The sequence below is a fragment of the Notechis scutatus genome, chromosome 1 (assembly GCF_049901735.1).
Source record: "Notechis scutatus isolate UNSWTSFEM ecotype Mainland chromosome 1, rNotScu1.2, whole genome shotgun sequence".
Classification (NCBI taxonomy): domain Eukaryota; kingdom Metazoa; phylum Chordata; class Lepidosauria; order Squamata; family Elapidae; genus Notechis; species Notechis scutatus.
In genome coordinates, this window is record NC_142009.1 from 92815438 (window position 1) to 92833549 (window position 18112).

At 38.8% G+C, this 18112-nt stretch overlaps 1 long non-coding RNA gene across 1 annotated transcript in view; it reads right to left on the minus strand.

Moving 5' to 3' along the window:
* Window positions 1–13967: 13967 nt before the first annotated feature.
* The window catches only part of LOC148132908 (uncharacterized), a 44179-nt gene continuing 40034 nt past the window's right edge, over window positions 13968–18112 (minus strand). Inside the window, exon 3 of the long non-coding RNA XR_015750587.1 lies at window positions 13968–14104. This is a non-coding gene — a long non-coding RNA (uncharacterized LOC148132908). The remainder of the gene's footprint in view (window positions 14105–18112) is intronic.

Below are 18112 nucleotides of genomic sequence, written 5' to 3' on the forward strand. Positions count from 1 at the left end.
TGCTGGGCCTATCCTATATCTGCAAGTATTATCCAAAGATTGCCATGAAATGCAAAGCAACTGGAGGGGGGGAAAAAGAGGCAATCCTCTTGACGGCTTGGAAAAAAATATTTTAAAGTCTTAAAAAATTGAATCTTATGGGAAGAAACAAGCCATCGTACCTGGCCAAAATCATTGAAGAAAATCTTGTCATCAGAATGTCCGAAGTTTCAATTTCCAGAAAAGATTTAGGAAATCCATAGGAAATTAATGTGGAAAATGATACTCTCTTTTTATCTCTATTTCTCTAGGCTCATTTAAAAAAAATACCACTGTGTAACATTTACAAAGATGTTTGAAGTTCACAAGTGACATGCAGTAGAGATGTAATTTCCATATTGATACTCATAACTTCAGAGTTAGATAATTAGAAATGTGTTAACAGTGTGTAGGCAGCTAACTAATAACTGCTTGTGAAAAGCTTGGATACAGTCTTTGTCATATGCTCAGGTCTTTGTAAAACTGGTGTTTATACTTGTGCGCACAGATTGCTTGCATAATTCATGCAACTTTGTAGCTTCTTTTAAATTCCTATACAATTGCAGTATGAAATGTATTTTCCTACATGATATATGTATGTCTCTACAGCAGGGGTGTCAGACTCCATTTTATTGAGGGCCGCATCAGGGTTGTGTTTGACGTTGGGAGCATGGCCAGGGTAGGCGTGGCCAGCTCAATGTTACTCATGTCAGGTGTTCCTGTGGTGGCCTGGGTGCTCTGCCAGTGAAAATGGAGCTCGACAGACAGCTGTAAAAGGCTATCGCAGCCTAAAATGGAGCTTGGGAGAGCCACATGCAGACTTCCTGAACCCACTTGTCGCTGGCAGAGGCACTGCGGGTGTGTCATAAGCTGTTTCCAGGGTTGCAGCCAGAGGTGGTATTCAGCAGGTTCTGACCAGTTCTGGAGAACCGGTAGCAGAAATTTTGAGTAGTTCAGAGAACCAGCAAATACCACTTCTGACTGGAGATTTTACAGTATCCTTCCTCTGCCACACCCATCAAGCCACACCCACAGAACCGGTAGTAAAAAAAATTGAATCCCACCAATGGTTGTAGCCCTAACGCTAACCCTAACCCTGCAGGCTGGATCTGGTCCGCAGGCCTTGAGTTTGCCACCCTTGCTCTGCAGTATAGGCAATATGACAGTCTTGTGTATATTTTCTCTGTGTATTTCTCTGTAAAATTGGTAGCCTGCTTGTCAAAGGGCACATTCACTTCAATTTAAGCCCCAGGTTCAGAGGAATTCATAGAATTTTAGGCCAAAACCTGGTGCCAGGTTTTATCTGCACCAGTAGTATAGTAGTATAGTACAGTTGAGTGCAAAGTGTCCATTGCTAAACGAGACAGTTGTTGAGTTTTGCACCATTTTACAACTTTTTTCCGCTACTGTTGTTAAGTGAATCACTGCAGTTGTTAAATTAGTAACATGAATCTGGCTTCCCCATTGATTTGGCTAGCTCTCAAAAGATGATCACATGACCCCTGGACTCTGCAACTGTTATAAATACATGTCAGTTTTCTAAGCATCCAAATTTTGATTACGTGACCACTTTTTCAGTGCCATTGTAACTTCAAATGTTCACTAAACAAGTGGTTGTAAGTATAGGAACCCTCATTCTACATGAGAGTTGGATAATTTAATTTTTGCATGATCTTATTTATATATGTCCCTCTATAAAATGTTCCTATTAGATTTTTAAGACATTGGGAACTTTAAAAGCTTTAAAAAGATTGCAGTGGTAGAAAGAAAAAAGGGTATTTTATAATAATTCTATTGGATTCTTATGCTTATTTTCTGTATTTGTGACTTCTGCATCTTTTACTGTTACTGTCATTGTAAGAAAGTACCTCATATATTTTAATGACTCAAAAACATCTTAACATATAAAATATAGAAATGAGTCACATTTCAAAATACAAATATTTAAATTTCTATCTCAAAGAAAACTATTTAATTTATTGAGTTTGTGGCTTTTTTTTTTGTTTAAATGTACTTAAGTGTGTTTTTCTATGAAATCAGTGAGATTTCCTACATAGCAAATTTGTTTAACTGACTCTCATGTAATTAGTTGGTATAAAATGCTTGTGAAATGATTATGCTATCAAGGTTGAACATGGAGTCTGAAATCCGTCTACACAGAATGAACAAGTAAATCCATAAATATAGTATGGCTGGCTTACATGTGAACAATTCTTCCTAAGACAAAGCCTGAAATGCATGTATTCAAGCATATGGAAAAATGTTTTTAAAATACTGAGCACCATAGGAGACTGCAAGTAGGTAAATAAAAAAGATGGAATAAGAATAATAGACAATTCCTAGACCTGAAGGCGAAATCAAACTTAGCTATGATTTAAAATACTACTTATCAAATGTGGTAACATGCATAATAGTAAGAAACAGAATTCCTTTGAAAGAAACTTTTTTTATAAATTACAGAATTTCTTTAAAGAAACAATAATATATAATCTATATATAGTTTGCCACGTATACAGTTCTACTCATAGGATTTCCCTTGTGGGTTCATGTGTGGGGGAAGCCATGGTTTTCACCTTCCTAGCATGTGTGTAGCTCATGTACTATTATGTACTTAACAGCAAACTCCAAGCATATGGGTTGTGATACAGTTTATAGAGTGCAATACACTCAAGTTGCACAAGTTTCATCCTAATGAAATAGTGTGGAATGTAGTGTAGCTAGAACACACAAGTCTTAGTGGAATTGACTTCCATGTAGTGTGCTTAGCATTGGACTATGAGGCTCAGTCACTTCTGCAAATTTTACATTTGTTACACAAAACCTTATAGTCCAAAGATAAGCACAGCATATGGAAGTCAATTCCACTAAAATCTGTGTTCTATTAATGCACAGTTTAGAATTGTATGCAAGTGCACATTCCATGCTTACAATTATTGTCATATTAACTCAAAAAACAAGCATGGTCACAATATTATGAAATATTCTTTGCATCCTGCTTTGGAATTCACTCTAAATATCCAATATCCATTTCCAAAAGGAAATGGAGCAATTGTTTACTTTGCACAACTTTGGTAGCCAGTGCTGTGGTCAGATACTGATTGCAGAGACGGTAAGATATTCACGTGAACCTCCAATTCTATTGCCATCCATAACAATTCTACTGATTTTCTATCATTTGGGAAGAAACAGTACATTCCTGTGTTTCATTTGCTAGAAGATATAATTCCTTGGAACTTTTCTTCATATCTGACTAGATACCAGCAATGTATTGCCACTTTGCAGGACATCTCTTTTTGTTTTAATTATTTCTCTTCACTTGGAAATCTACGTAAATGTCTACAGATTCAGTTTGTGAATATGAAGGTAAACATTGAAATAAAATAATGCATAAGTAGAAAACTAATGATAGCTTCCTCCATAATCTATAATTTTCTTTTATTCACCAGTTTGGAAACAATTTTCTTCAAGTTCACTTGTTTGTCTCATCTCATACCTTTTAAATAGGTTATGAATCCCTTTTATATATTTAATAAAAGGTTGTACTGTAAACAATATTGAATAAAATAGTATTGACAGAGTTTATTTACTGCACTTGATCATAAAGTATAGTTTAGAAACTACTGTGGCTTTCTATTAAACAAAATGAATAAACCCACATTATTGTGCAATATATTTATGTGAACCTGGTTGCATGTTGGGTATGAAGCCCCAAAATCCAACAGCTAGCAAAAAATCACACTACTTCCACAAACCCACTGGAACTTATGCTCTTCTTTAATCAATGAACCATGTGAATAGTGTTTAATGGTGTTAAAATCCAGCTTTAAGATTTTACAATATGCTTTAGAATATTTTACTGAACACCTTTAATCTGTATTCATGTTTTAATTGTAAGATGTAGTTTATAAGTAATACAACCTGATAAATATAAATAATAAATGTTTTGTAGCCTTTGAATAAATATATTTGAAAAGCAGCATATTTGGCCATGCCTAAGAAAAGTAAAAAGATATAGGATTTTGTCTCTTGGTTAACAGTAGTCCTTTCAATTTGTTAACATTCCTTCAAATTTCAGTACTTCATTGATTAATCATATTTAAGAATGAAAGACTTTGGATTGGTTACCCCAATTACTGATAGCATAGAATGCATTATACATATGTCTATATGCAATATTGTGCAGGTTCTGCTTTTAACCTTCAGGTGTCTGTTGTAAGGTCTGAGAAGATACTTTCATATATGCAGAAGACTGCAAGCACTGTATGTAGATGCAGCAGTGCAATATGACTAGTTTAAATGAGTATGCAATCATTCTGTACAGCTGAAAAAAATGAGTGATGGTTCAGCTGTGCTTATTTTTAAAATGTATTCACCTTGAATATTATAGTGAAGTACTGTTATGACTCTAATAGAGTAGTAGTACATATAATACTCCAATAGTGAAAGAGGGAGTAATGCACTTACAAGTTAATATAAAAGTAATATGAAAATTATTTTCTCTAACATAGTGGAATATAATACAGAAAGCTGTAGCATACAATGAAAGACTGACAAAAATGGGATAATTCAATTTTCCACACACCATTGGATACAATCTATTGCTATTTGATTAATTGATATATTTATTCCTTTGCTTGGAAAAAATTGTGTCCAAAAAGTAATGTAATACAGCTTAAAGTAGCAAGATAAAGCATTGATAAATTTATTTCATTGGGTGTAAACCTTGTTAATCTTACAATTCAAGCAATGAAGCTGCATGACATTTTCATGTATCTCACAAATCAAATTCAGCCATGGGTATAAAACACATGGACCATAAATAGTTCAGCTAATTTTGCTATTGATTTTAATTCTGTTAATCCATCAGACAAAATTAGGTGAAAACAAGCTGTAATTTAAACTTCTTAACCCAGTTCATACTTAACAACATGTTGCAAAACCTTTGCAAAATAACTTGTTATATTGAGAGTTAACATTTATTGAGTTATAGGGTAATATAAAATACAAAATACAGAGTAAATAGGACAAAATAACTAGTTATATTGACAGTATTTGCCATCACGTTGGTGAACGTTTCTTTTGTTGACATACACTCACTTCACATATATGTGGTTATAATTTAAATGCTATTTAAATACTACTGTTCTCCAAAGAACCGTCCAAGATGTACTCCCAACTGCAATACAACAATACAGTAACAGGAGAGCCACTAACAGCAGCAACTGAACAGTACTGGGAAAACATATGGGAGAAAGAGAAGACACGTGATACCAGTGAAAAGTGGCTGCAGGACTTGAGAACAAACCACAGCAATTTCCCAAAACAGGAACAAGTCACCATAACAAGAGCAGACATCCAACAGTGGGTCAAGAACATGAAGAGCTGGACAGCATCTGGCCCATACATGATCCACAATTGCTAGCTCAACAAACTTAAGAGCAATGCATGAACACCTAGCAGCATAAATGAACCAGCTGTTAGCATCAGACTTCCACCCTGTCTGGATAATTTAAAAGGATGACATTGTTGATCATGAAAGACTCCCACAAGGGAACAGCACCATCCAACTATTGGCCAACAACATGGAAAGTCCTATCAGGCATCATAGCTGTCAGATTATAGGACCATATGGCCCAATACATGAACACAACTCAGAAGAGTATTGGGAACAACATCAGAATGTTCTTTCTGCGCCAACTCAGAAAGCTCAAACTGCCCAAGGAGCTGATGATACAGTTGAACAGAGGAATTATTGAGTCTATCATCTGCACCTTTATAACTGCCTGGTTTGGTTCTGCAACCCAACAGGACAGACACAGACTTCAGAGGATAATTAGGACTACAGAAAAAACTATTACTACCAACCTGCCTTCAAGTGAGGACCTGTATACTGCATGAATCAAAAAGAGGACTGTGAAAATATTTACAGATCCCTCACATCCCGGACATAAACTGTTTCAACTCTTTCCCTCAGAATGACATTATAGAGCACTGCACACCACAACAACTAGACACAAGAACAGTTTTTCCCCGAAAGCCATCACTCTGCTAAACAAATTATTCCCTCAACACTGTTCAACTATTACAAAGTCTGCACTACTATTGCTGTTAATCTTCTATCATTCCTTATCACCCATCCACTCCCACTTGTGACTGTATGACCGTAACTTTGTCGCTTGTATACTTACAATTTATACTGGCTGTTTCCTAGTATGATTTGATTGCTTATTGTACCCTATGACTATCATTAAGTGTTGTACCTTATGATTCTTGACTCTTGACGAATGTATCCTTTCTTTTATGTATACTGAGAGTATTTACACCAAGACAAATTCCTTGTGTGTCCAATCACACTTGGCCAATAAAGTATTCTATTCAGAAGCTCAAAACATCCGTTTCTCATAGATAGAGCAGTTGCCCAAGACTCGAGGTAAGGCTACAACTTAATGCCACGTGCATGGATCTGTGAATGTCTGGCGCTATAAAACATCAACAAGATATTAAAGGCCTTCCTCAAAACCTTGGTGGGGCTGTGGAAGACAACACTGGAAGTCAACTCAAGATAGCTCACCCAGTGGCCATTGAGTGCAGCAGATATCAAGATAGTAGTAGGATTGCCACTAGTATTCCTGTTGGAAATAAATGTGAAATGGAATGCTTTGAAGTTGGGTCAGAAGCACTATTGATTTTACCAGATTCATTTTGTTCTTGTAATAAACTCTCAGAAAGGAGGGGGAGGAGAGGAAGGTGGAACACGTACACCCATCCTGCCTGATCAATAAAGTCATCCTGTCTCCCAATTGAGATTGTTCTGTTATTTTGGAAAGTCACAAAATAATATAAAACAAGGAAGAAAAATTGTCCATTGGCATTCTATTCCACATGGTAATTACAATACTCCTAGTTATGCTAGCTGGAAAAACCGCTTCTGTGCCTTTTCTTGGGGACAAACTCTGCTTTGAAGGGACAGCAAGTATAATATCTCCATAACACAAACTCTATTTTTAAAAAAGCCTGCATTCAGTACAGCAATCAATGCATAATGTACAGCAGCTACATTTTACAATTCATGTAATGCAAACGTGGAGTTAATTGTCTTCTAGATTTGCAAAGGACAATTTGCAGGCAGAAGTTTGAAAGTGGTTTCCCCACCATATTCTGGTAACTTTAAGATTCACCACACACCTTTATGTCTGTCACAGGGAAGGGGAATCCCTAATGGAATACTTGATTTTCTCATGCTACTTTTCACTGATGACCTGTTTCTGACCTTCCTTTTAAGTGTCAAGTACATACAGGCAAAGTATATAATCTGCTTATCTACTTTTATCCTGCTACTTGTTTATAGAACAATAATATGATATAAATGAAGTTAATAACAAATCGGAGGATTAAGCAAAACAATGAACCAATGTATTTTTCAAATGTCTACTTTTTCATGTTAATTTCTCTTGGCCTAATGCACATGTTAACATGGTGCTGATTACTTCAATTACTTGAGGCATAGACTGATTTAGAAGATGCAAAAATAATCATACTCCCATTTCATTGTGAAGTTTATTAAAGTATTTCATGTCTACACTGTAGTGGAGAGAATCTAATTTCTATATGACTCATATATATCTACTCATTATATAGTCATGGCAGGCTGTTGCAGTTCTTCAACGTTTGAGAATCCCTTGGATATATAGAATAACTTTAACCATTAAAGTTATTAAAAGTTAGTAGCATATTTGCTTCTTTCCCCAATCTAATCAAATTATTATTTCTATTTGAAGGAGAGGAGGACCAGTAAAATTTATTATCTTTTTTAGAAAGTTGCAGTATTGCAAAGTTTGAGAACTACTGCAGTAATAAAATGAGATTAAGAATAGAAGTGTTTGGTTTATTTTCAAAACAAATAAAATTCTGTGCACATGTAACAGCATGCAGTAGAAATGTATGGCTGTCCCTTGTCACAGTTCCATTGGTATTTTCAGACAGTCTAATCATACAAGCAGAGGATTCTAAAGCAAAATTAAAAAGAAATTATAAAAAACCCGACATCCTTGTCATAAATTTCACAACAGAAAGGGCACAGCATTAATGGTCACTTATTTGCAGATACAAAATATAAAATTTTTGGGAAAACTCAAAGTATATTAAAAGTGCCTAGAAAAAATCCAGTAGATTACACCAAAGGCTTTCTCAGTTTCTAAATTATAGCTGTGGATCCTACCTATTTTTTCAGAGCAAGAATGCTTAATAAAATGTGATATTATCACACAATTGATAACTTCATATAAAACCCAGCTTGTTCTGTGTGCACAACAGACAGATGTGCAAGTTGTAATTTCTGGATCATAACAGCTGTTGAAAAAGCAACATTAGCAGTAGTCAAGGTAAAGTTCTATAATTAAAATATATACCGTGTTTCTCCAACAATACGGCCTCCCCCAATAGGAAGTCCCAGAATGTTTTATAGGCATAAAATCAAATTAACACCCCCCCCCAAATTAAGGCCTAAATTGAACATGCGAAATGGAGGGGAATGGCGGTGGGGGGGGGGGGCTTGCCATTAGGAAGTACTTTTGTTGCATACCCGGACATGGTGCTGCCTGCGTTGACTTTGGCGTTGGTGGGGCATTTCGTATCAGGAGATCTTCCGCCACAGTTGCTTTCCCTTCTCCCCGTGCTGCCACGGCATTTAGAGCAATGCTGCGGCATTTGGCGCAACCATGCACGGCCAGCCAGGGCTCCTCCCTGCAACCGGAGCCCAGCGGAGACACTTGGCTTCAGGTGCTCCTGTCGCCGCCTTCCCTTTGCCTTCGAAGGCAAAGCCAATTCTTTTAAAAACGACGCCCTACTACCAGTACGACAAAGCCTCCCCTGCCTGAGAGGGCAGCCCAACCCCATGTGGGGAGGCGAATCTCCCATGGCTGCAGCGCAGGATCGGCCCACCCTGGGAGAAGCACCCAGCCGCCATCCCTGCCTGGCATCGGGCAGAGCATGAAGAGCTTTGCCTGGGGAGCCCAGTGCACCTGACAGGCGGGCCCTCCTGCCTGGCGGCGGAGCTCTGGCCAAGGCAGCAAGTGCCTCCCCGCCAGGCCCTCCACTCATCCCGTCAGGGCCGCGCCGAAGCCAGGCGGGCTGGGCAGAGCCAGGAAGCGAGCCGCGGGTGCGCGCCCACCTGCCAAGCGAAAGAGCCGGGCGAACCGAGCTTGGCTTCCTTCCCAAGTCCCTCCAGCCCGAATCCGAAGGGGCCACTGGGAGAGGCCACCCGAGGCAGTGATAGCGCCCACCTGTCCATGGACAGGGAGGCAAGGCGACGGCCTGCACCGTGTCCTCCTCCGAGCTGAGCCCAGCCGAGTGAGCACCTCTGCCCGATACCTGTGCCGCTGCAGCATTTGGAGCTGCTGGCACGTTTGAAGATGCGTGGGGACGGGACGGGCTGTGCGAGGAATGGAAAGGATGGGCGGCTTCGGGCTCTCTCCGCCGGACCCGCCAGCCAGGGAAGCAGCGCTGCCATCGCCTCGCCTCCCTGTCCGCACTCGAAATAATTTGGGAAAAATTCATCAGATCTTTAAATTTCTCTTTCAATTATTGGAGTTGAATGGGCCTGCAGTAACATTTTTTAATTATACAGGGCCAGGTTTAAGCTATAGCCAAGAAAGCACCAGCCTTGGATTCCAAATTTTATAGGGTGCTAATACTGCCCTTCTTTTTGAATAATTCTAAAAATGCAAATATTTACATCAGTGGGTTGTGGTGCCATTAGTCACTGTGGCCTCAGGACACCACATGCCCTTGAGCTGTATGAACAAGAGAAACTCTAATGAGAAGAATCCTCAATGTTGAGCAGATAATCCTCAAGCAAAGCAAACACTTCCTATATTAGAGTTTTCCTACAGAGAACTGGGTAGTTTCTCTTAGTTGCTTTTTTTTTTTTTTGGGGGGGAATGTCAAACATATATAATTTGGCCTAATGAGAGTGAAATTCCAGATATTTTATTTTGGCCAGAAAAATTTTAATCTAATTGAATGTTAGGGTAGTCCACTGATTTCTAATTTTCAGCTGATGTATTCCATTTTCCATCATCACATCGCTACTAAGAGTAACTGTTCGGTTAATGGGTTAAGAGGGCGGCAGAACACTAGCCGAATAAGCCATCTCCACCATGGTGACATGTTCATCCTGCTGCTTTTTGATCTCCCAGTGAATTTTGATATTCTTTACCATACTATCCTTCTAGGCTGGTTACTGGGTTAGGAGTGGGAGACATTGTGCCCTAGTGGTTCACATTCTTCTTTAGAAGTTGTTCCCAGCCAGTGTTGATGGGGTGTGTGTGTTACCTCACTATTGAATTATTGCAATAATATATGCTCTACATGGAACTGCCTTTAAGGTCTACCCAGAAGCTATAGCTGGTTCAAAATGCAGTGGGGCAGTACCTTTTGTTATGCCCATATGACATTACTGCTGCGTGAGCTGCATTGGTTGCCAGTCAGGTTCTGAATGAAGTTCAAAGTGCTGGTTATTATTTATGAAGCCCTGTATGGCATAAAGCCTGGATATCTGAGGGACCATTTATCTCCAATCACTTCTGTTCTCCCATATATCCAGGCAGAGGTATGCACTAATAGGGTATGTATTAAATGTTGTCATCTAGTGCTTTCTCTGTCATGGTCATCACTCTTTGAAATCACATTCTTATTCTTAGGTTCTAGAAAGTTCCTAAAATCTGGCTTTGGTCATAGACCTGGGGTTGATATATTAATGCATTATAGTACTATATATCTGTGGCTCTTGTTTTGTTTGATTAGTGTTGTTTATAAGATTGTTTTAGTTTTGGCTGTGCATTTGGATTTTGTCCATTGTTTTTATGGATTTTCCAGGGTTGTACACCACCTACTGGCATTGAGTGCCTAATAAATTTCAATAAATAATAAAATAATCTATGTAACCAACTGTTTCTGTTCATTTATTTATGAGGCAATTAAATGGTTATTGGGATTAAAATATTATAGGGGAGCCAAAAGTTACTAACGCCTATCACTGCCTGCCTGACCACAACATTATTATTTTGAAGAATCTTCCAAAACCCTTTTTAAAACAGCCAAGAATTTTGAGTTAATTGGAAAATAAGGCTTTAAAAAGGAAGTTAAATTAGCCTTTTCCATTCTAATAATCTCCAGGTGTATTAGACTACAGTTCCCATCCACCCAGCCGAATAAATATTTCTAGGTTAACAATTTTGTGTTCCCACCCTTGTTACTTTATTTATGTAGTGATGTTATAGCCTAGACTATCCGGGCTTTGGTATCCCTCTTAACTACTTATTACCCATTTTCCTAATCACTTGTCCTCACAAGCATGTATTTGCTAACATCTGTGTTTGATGAAAGCTTTGTATGTGTTTCTTTTCCTTAAAGTGTTAAGTAGATTTCACTATAATCTTCAATATGTGAAAAGTGGGCCATCTACTGCTGGTTTTAAGTATGAACTATAAAACAGTGAGCACAGCCGTCAGCAAGTGAGTGTCCATATTTACAATATTAATAAATGTCACCATATATATTAATATGAATATGTCACCATATATATTAATATGAATATATTGTCCCTGGTTTTTATTTTATCCATGTTTTTTTCTTAAGGGGTGCTATGTAGTCTAGCCTCTTCATGGTGCACCCCGGACAAAGTGTCATTGTCATGGCTAAATAGCCCATACATTTTGGCTGCTGAACCATACAAGGATTTCTCAGCAAGAAGCAGCAGCATGAATACTAATAGTAGGCAGTACTTCTATTAACTCCCACACTTGGAATAACAACATTTGACAACATAGAAGGTTTGTCTGCTTATTTCAGCCTAATCAGAGGTGGTATTCAACAGGTTCTGACCAGTTCTGGAGAACAGGTAGCGGAAATTTTTAGTAGTTCGGAGAACTGGCAAATACCACCTCTGACTGGCCCAGCCCCCATCTCTTCTCTGCCTCCGGAGTCCCAGCTGATTGGCTGGGTCTTCTTTTGTTGCCCTGCACAGGAGAACGGAGCTGGAAAGCAGGCTAGTGAGGTGGGGAGGGAATGGAATTTTGCAGTAACCTTCCCCCAGGAGTGGGAAGGGAATAGGGATTTTACAGTATCCTTCCCCTGCCACGCCCACAAGCCACGCCCACCAAGCCACGCCCACAGAACCGGTAGTAAAAAAATTTGAATCCCACCAATGAAAATCTATGCGGATTCATTCCCATTTTGATGCTATCCACGGGCAAAGAGGTACTGCAGGGATTGACTTATATTGAATAACAAATAGTACAGTGATGTACAAATTCTTGACCTAGCTCAGACCCACTAAGGAATGATAGGCTTGTGTCCTCATTTTATTGGTAACTGGTGGTCCATCAGGAAGCTCATCTAAGAATTTTTGTTGTATTTTTGGTGGTATAGCCACCAGTTTACCAGAGTATGCAGCTCTGTTCTATGGAAAATTTATCTCAAAATAAAGATTTCCTCATTTGATCAAATATAAAATAGCTAGGCCAGCACTGAAAATATAACCCCATACTTTTGCCAAAATGTTGCAGTCACCTGAATAGTTGCAGATGAAACATCTTTACAATGAATAGGTAGTTCTTCCATATAAGTATTTTTTAAAATAATCCCCTTTATTTATATTAAAATATTTATTTGTTTGTTGAAACAGTTTACATATCTCCCCGCCTACAACAGTGAATCTGGGTGTTGCTTAAAAGATGAATCAAACAGATAATGATGATGATGATAATGATGATGACCATGAATATTTCATTCCAGAAATAATGGCAAGTACCTCTCTTAATTTGGGGACGTAATGGCACTGAAGATAGTATTCTTGATGCAAAAGCAATAGAATGCTCTTCGTCATCAACCATGAAATGTGAAATAACAGTTTCAGCATCATTTGTGGAGGCATATCACACTGACCTCAATAGTTTATTTATATGCAAGCTACGTGGTTTGCTATCTGATAAGCATTTTCACATTTTGCTGTCCATTTCCATTGGACGGTTTCCTGCAACAATTCATGCAGTGGTTGCAGAAATGAGACTAGGATGACAAAATTTGTCCATGGTAATTTAAAAAGTCTGAAATAAATAGGTGAAAATGTATTCACCATTGTGCTGCATCCACCATATTTTTGGTAAGATTGAGGTCATGCCAACCAATATTATATGGTAAGTACTTTACTGCCTCTTGAAGAAAGTAACCCTTGGAAAATTAGAACACCGGTTATCACATTATTGAGTAGTGGTAAATGTTCATCCACAAAGCAAGCAGGGATTAAAGTATTATCCAGGATGCAGACGGTACGAGCTAAGCTTTGCAATACTTGATCCATTGTATTGTATGCTGAAAAACTGCAGGAGTGTTGAAATCCCCAAAGGAAGTCTTTGATACTGATACAGACATTTGTTGAGTGTTTAGGTACTGCTCTAAGATTGAGACCAAATCCAACTGCTGATGGCACATGAGAAATCCATTTTACCTTTACTGGATTTGCCTCCAGTCACTGGGGCAAACATTTCCTGTGTATTTGGTGCTGGTTCTGATTCCAGATTATAAAAAAATTATATTGTAATCCCTAGACAATCTTCCTTAAAAGAATTAGAGTTAGAAATGCTCAACTGCTGTTTGATGCCTGACACAGTGCCATGATACTCCATTTATTCCAGTTCTCTTTCTACAGAAAAGGCAAAAACAAGAAATGTGATTTACACACAAAAAAATGATATTGACATCAGGATATAGCTTTGAGCTTTTTAATGATGCTATAAACTTCTTCTTTAAAATAGGCTGATGTGTATGGTCAAAGATGTCTTGATGAGAGTAACTTTGTTCTGAAATGTGATACAGTTTAATTAAAATGAATTCTGCTAGCAGGTGTCCGATTAATCCCATTTTCAGACCTAAAATAGCCACAAGATCATTTTATGATGTTTAGATGTCTAGAAATGAACAAAGTGCTGTCCTTTTCAAAAAATGGCTGCAGAAGCCACAATTAGTAGAACTTGGATTTTGCATTTTTGAATCTTACTCGTCTTCTGAGTCATATCTGGACAGTGAGCTGAGAAAAAAAAAATCAGGTTTGGTAATGTTAGTGTTAAACAGCTATGAGAAGACAAGTATTCTTCCCCTTGTTCCAGTTATTATGAATCAACCAGTTCTGACTTGTGAAGTCTTAATCTATTGACAGTATCCTAGCAAGATCAACCCAGTGAGGTTTTCTAATTCCTCTAGCACAGTTTCATGGCTTTCTTTTGAGTGCTAGATATGCTCATCATGATAAAAATGATGCACAGTACATAGAACATTATTTTTCCACTGAAATGCAAATAGAAAGCTTCAGGGTTGTATATCTCTAGGTAGGTAATTTGGCTTTGAATTCAAGGCAAAATCCTGAAAGATCACCAACTGGGAAACATATTCAGAAATATTAAGTTCAGGAAATATGATATTGAATTATCTGTTAAAGATTTGTGGAATATATTTCTTGTTATCTGAATAGCAAAAATGCATCAAATTGAAGACTACATAAAGAACTAATAGATAATGTTTGGGGTGGTAGTCATATCTAAAAGCATAACAAAACAGAAGAGAAAATCAGAACAGAACATAATAGAACAGAACAAAACATAATGTGGAAGAGGATCACACACATATATCTGGATATTTTATTTGCCCAGGTAGTCCTCAACCTATGACCACAATTAAGCTTAAATTTTCTGTTACTAAGCAAGACAGTTATAAACTGAGCTTTGGCCCATTTTATGACCTTCCTTGCTACAGTTGTTAAGTGAATCATTGCTGTAACCCGGTTGTCCAATGAATCTGGTTTTCCCATTGACTTTGCTTGTCAGAAGGTCACAAAAGGTGATCACATGACCCCAGGGACACTGCAACCGTCATAAATGTGAACCAGTTGCCAAGTGTCTGAAATTTGATCATGTGATTATGGGGATGCTGCAATGTGGTAAATGTGAAAAATGGTCATAAGTCACTTTTTTCAGTGCTGTTGTAACTTCACTAAATGAATGGTTGTAAATCGAGGACTATCTGTAATTCCCATTGCTGAAAAAAAAACAAAAAACTGATTTTCTATTTAAAATAAAGCATATATTTTCAGGAATAGAAACTGCTATGTCTAAAAGTACATGCAAAATTCTGACTGGGGGCTCTTTCATGCATATTTCTTTCTCTTGGGATAATAACCATTCTGCTTTGAACTATTCATATTCAAGAGGACTAAGACCTTGGATATTGCTTTTTCCAATTTTTGCTAACACTGTTGTACAATTTAACACTACTATTGTACAATAGCAGGTCTCAGGTGCACTTCATGAATGCTATAAGGCCGTGATGGTGAACTTATGGCACCAGTGCCGGAAGTGGCATGCAAAGCCATCTCTCCAGGCACGCCAGCTGTCGCCTGTTGCTCTCCTGGGTTCCAGGGTGCACATGCATGCCAGCCAGCTGGTCTTCGCGCACACCAGAAACCAGAAGGGCAACGGGTGATGGCTGGCTTGCCCGGAGAGATGGCTCTGTGTGCCACTCTTCCGATTTCCAGCGCTCCCATGCGTATGCACCGGGAAGCTCCTGTTCCGGTTTCCGGTGCTCCCGTTTTGGCACTCAGTGCTGAAAAGGTTTGCCAACACTGCTATAAGGGGCAGTGAGGATCCAATCAACAATAAAGCAGCCAAAAAGTTTCATAAATAAAGTAGTGTCCCAAGGAAAAAAAATGTGACTTGTTAGAAGCTACAGTACAGATTAATATCTATCAGCTTTGAAATTTTTCAAATGGTTTCACAGAAATTTAACTTTTGTTTCATTATTCAGCAATGAATAATTACTGTATTTTGTGTCTTAAAAACTAAAGAGAATGGTGTATTGTTTCACTACAGACCACTGCTCAACAGAACTGATGTCTTTTTAAATGCACAGCTACATAGTGAAATCTCTTAAAATAAGAATGAATATGGAAACATGCCAACTATACACAAAGGCACGTATTAAAAAAATCTCTTTTAGCATTATCACATCACACAAGGTCTGCCAGCTATTTCCAAGTTAATCTTACTACTGAGCTGTTCCCTGCCCACAATCCCATATCAGAGAACCAAGATTTTGTTCACCAACTAGTGCAATTTTGCTGTCAAAATATAAGCAGTCTGATCTTTGGCAGCCAACATAACAGGTGTATTCCCAATTCCAAAGACCAGTCTCTGGAATCAGGAAAAATGATACCTGTTTGCAATCATTTTCAGCTTTTTAGGGCCCTGCAGAATTTCAATCCTGAGTTCAAAAGAAAGGCAAAATGAGTGCAATTAGCATGTTGATGACAGCTTATTTATTTATGTTTATCCTGTATTTATTAGTTTTATAAATAATTCAAAATGGCAAATGTATCTAATATTCCTTTCACCTTTTTTCCTTTCAACAACAGCCGTGTGAAGTGGGTTAAGCTGAGAGAAAGTGACAGTTGTCTCCAAATCTATGAATGAATCTTTTGAAAGGCTTCATATGGATACTAAATTAGGGTTATCAGAACAGGGCTGCAAAAAATGTGGATAGCAGCAAAGAAATAAAGGCAACTGAAATATGTACTGCTCTGTAATATTTGTACAGATCTTTGCAGCCTGAATCTGATGTGAGGCTAGAAGGAAACAGCTGAAGACTAGACAGACTAAGTGACTTCCACATAGTACAAAATAAATGGCGAGAAGTCCATTACTGTGTAAGGATCAGTGGATGAGGTGAAGTTTGAAACCCTAGCTGGACCTATTTTAAAAAGAAGGTTAATTGCTTGCTTCTTTAGTAGTTCATCTTCATTGTTAGATCTTTTTGTATTTACAGTAAAAGTAACTTCTTTAGCCAAGCCATGTCCTGGAGGCATTGTTGCTTGCTCCTGAGTGTGTGGATTTCTAAAGAAAGTTCTATTGCAGAACTTTGGGTGAAACTCTGCCATGTGTTGGCCCTAATTAGGTAGCAGGGCAGATGATACAGAACCCTGTAGGATCCCTCGGTATAATTCCTAGAAAACTAACCCAAATACCTACAGTGCTATCTTTGATGTTTCTGGAAGGAGAGTCATAGACCCAGGGGTGGGCTTCAAAAATGTTAGCAAAGGGTTCTCTGCCTGGTTGCTGGGTGGGCGTGGCCATGGTGGGCATGGCCTAGTCGGCCTCCTGCACCATGGTGGGGCAGGGGGCATGTTTTTGCTCTCCCCGGGCTCCGGAGGCTTTCCTTGAGCCTCTGGGAGAGTGAAAACAGCCTCCCCGGGCTCTGGAGGTTCTCTGAAAGCCAGAAACGGGCCCATTTCTGGCCTTCCCGAACTTCTGGGAGGCCTGTTTTTTGCCCTCCCCGAGCCTCCGCATGGGCCCTGCACTTACCTGCATCCAAAACGGGCCACGTGGGGACTCCTGGGAGGGGCAGGGCGGGGTGGGCGGGACCAGCCAGGAGTGGGATTTGGGGGTTCTCTGAACTGCACAGAATCTTAGCTAGGGACTCTCCCTAACTCCTGTGAACCCCCAGCAGCCCACTCCTGCAAAAAGCCACCACAAAGCTATGACTTCAACCTTAAAAATTCCTTGCAAGTTACTGTGGTCAATGGCACCAGGACCCAGGGAAGGTAATGCTCTCCTGTGTCTTTTCCAACACTGATCATCCCTTCAGACAATCAAGGTTGCCTCTATGCCAAATCCAGATTGTAGCATTTGCTGGAAAGGATCTTATAATCGGTTTCATTAAAAGCACCACTTCCTTATTTACCAACAGAGACTAACGTGGAATATATTAAAATGTTCAGGATGGAAAGATTTCCTTAAACAAGGCCACCTCACCAATCTCCTTTAAGACATTAGAAGACTCTGTCTGTAATGAACATTGGCAAGACTGAGGCTTTAGAGCCTTCTGTAAGACAGGCCAGGAAGGAGCCAACAGACAGAGAGTGGTGCTAAGAGAGCTAAGAACCTGATCCACTTTCTCAGGAAACAAAACTACAAAACAAACTCAGAATATATTATTTAGGCTGTGTGGTGGATTCTCTATGTCAGAGGTGTCAAACTCGATTTCATTG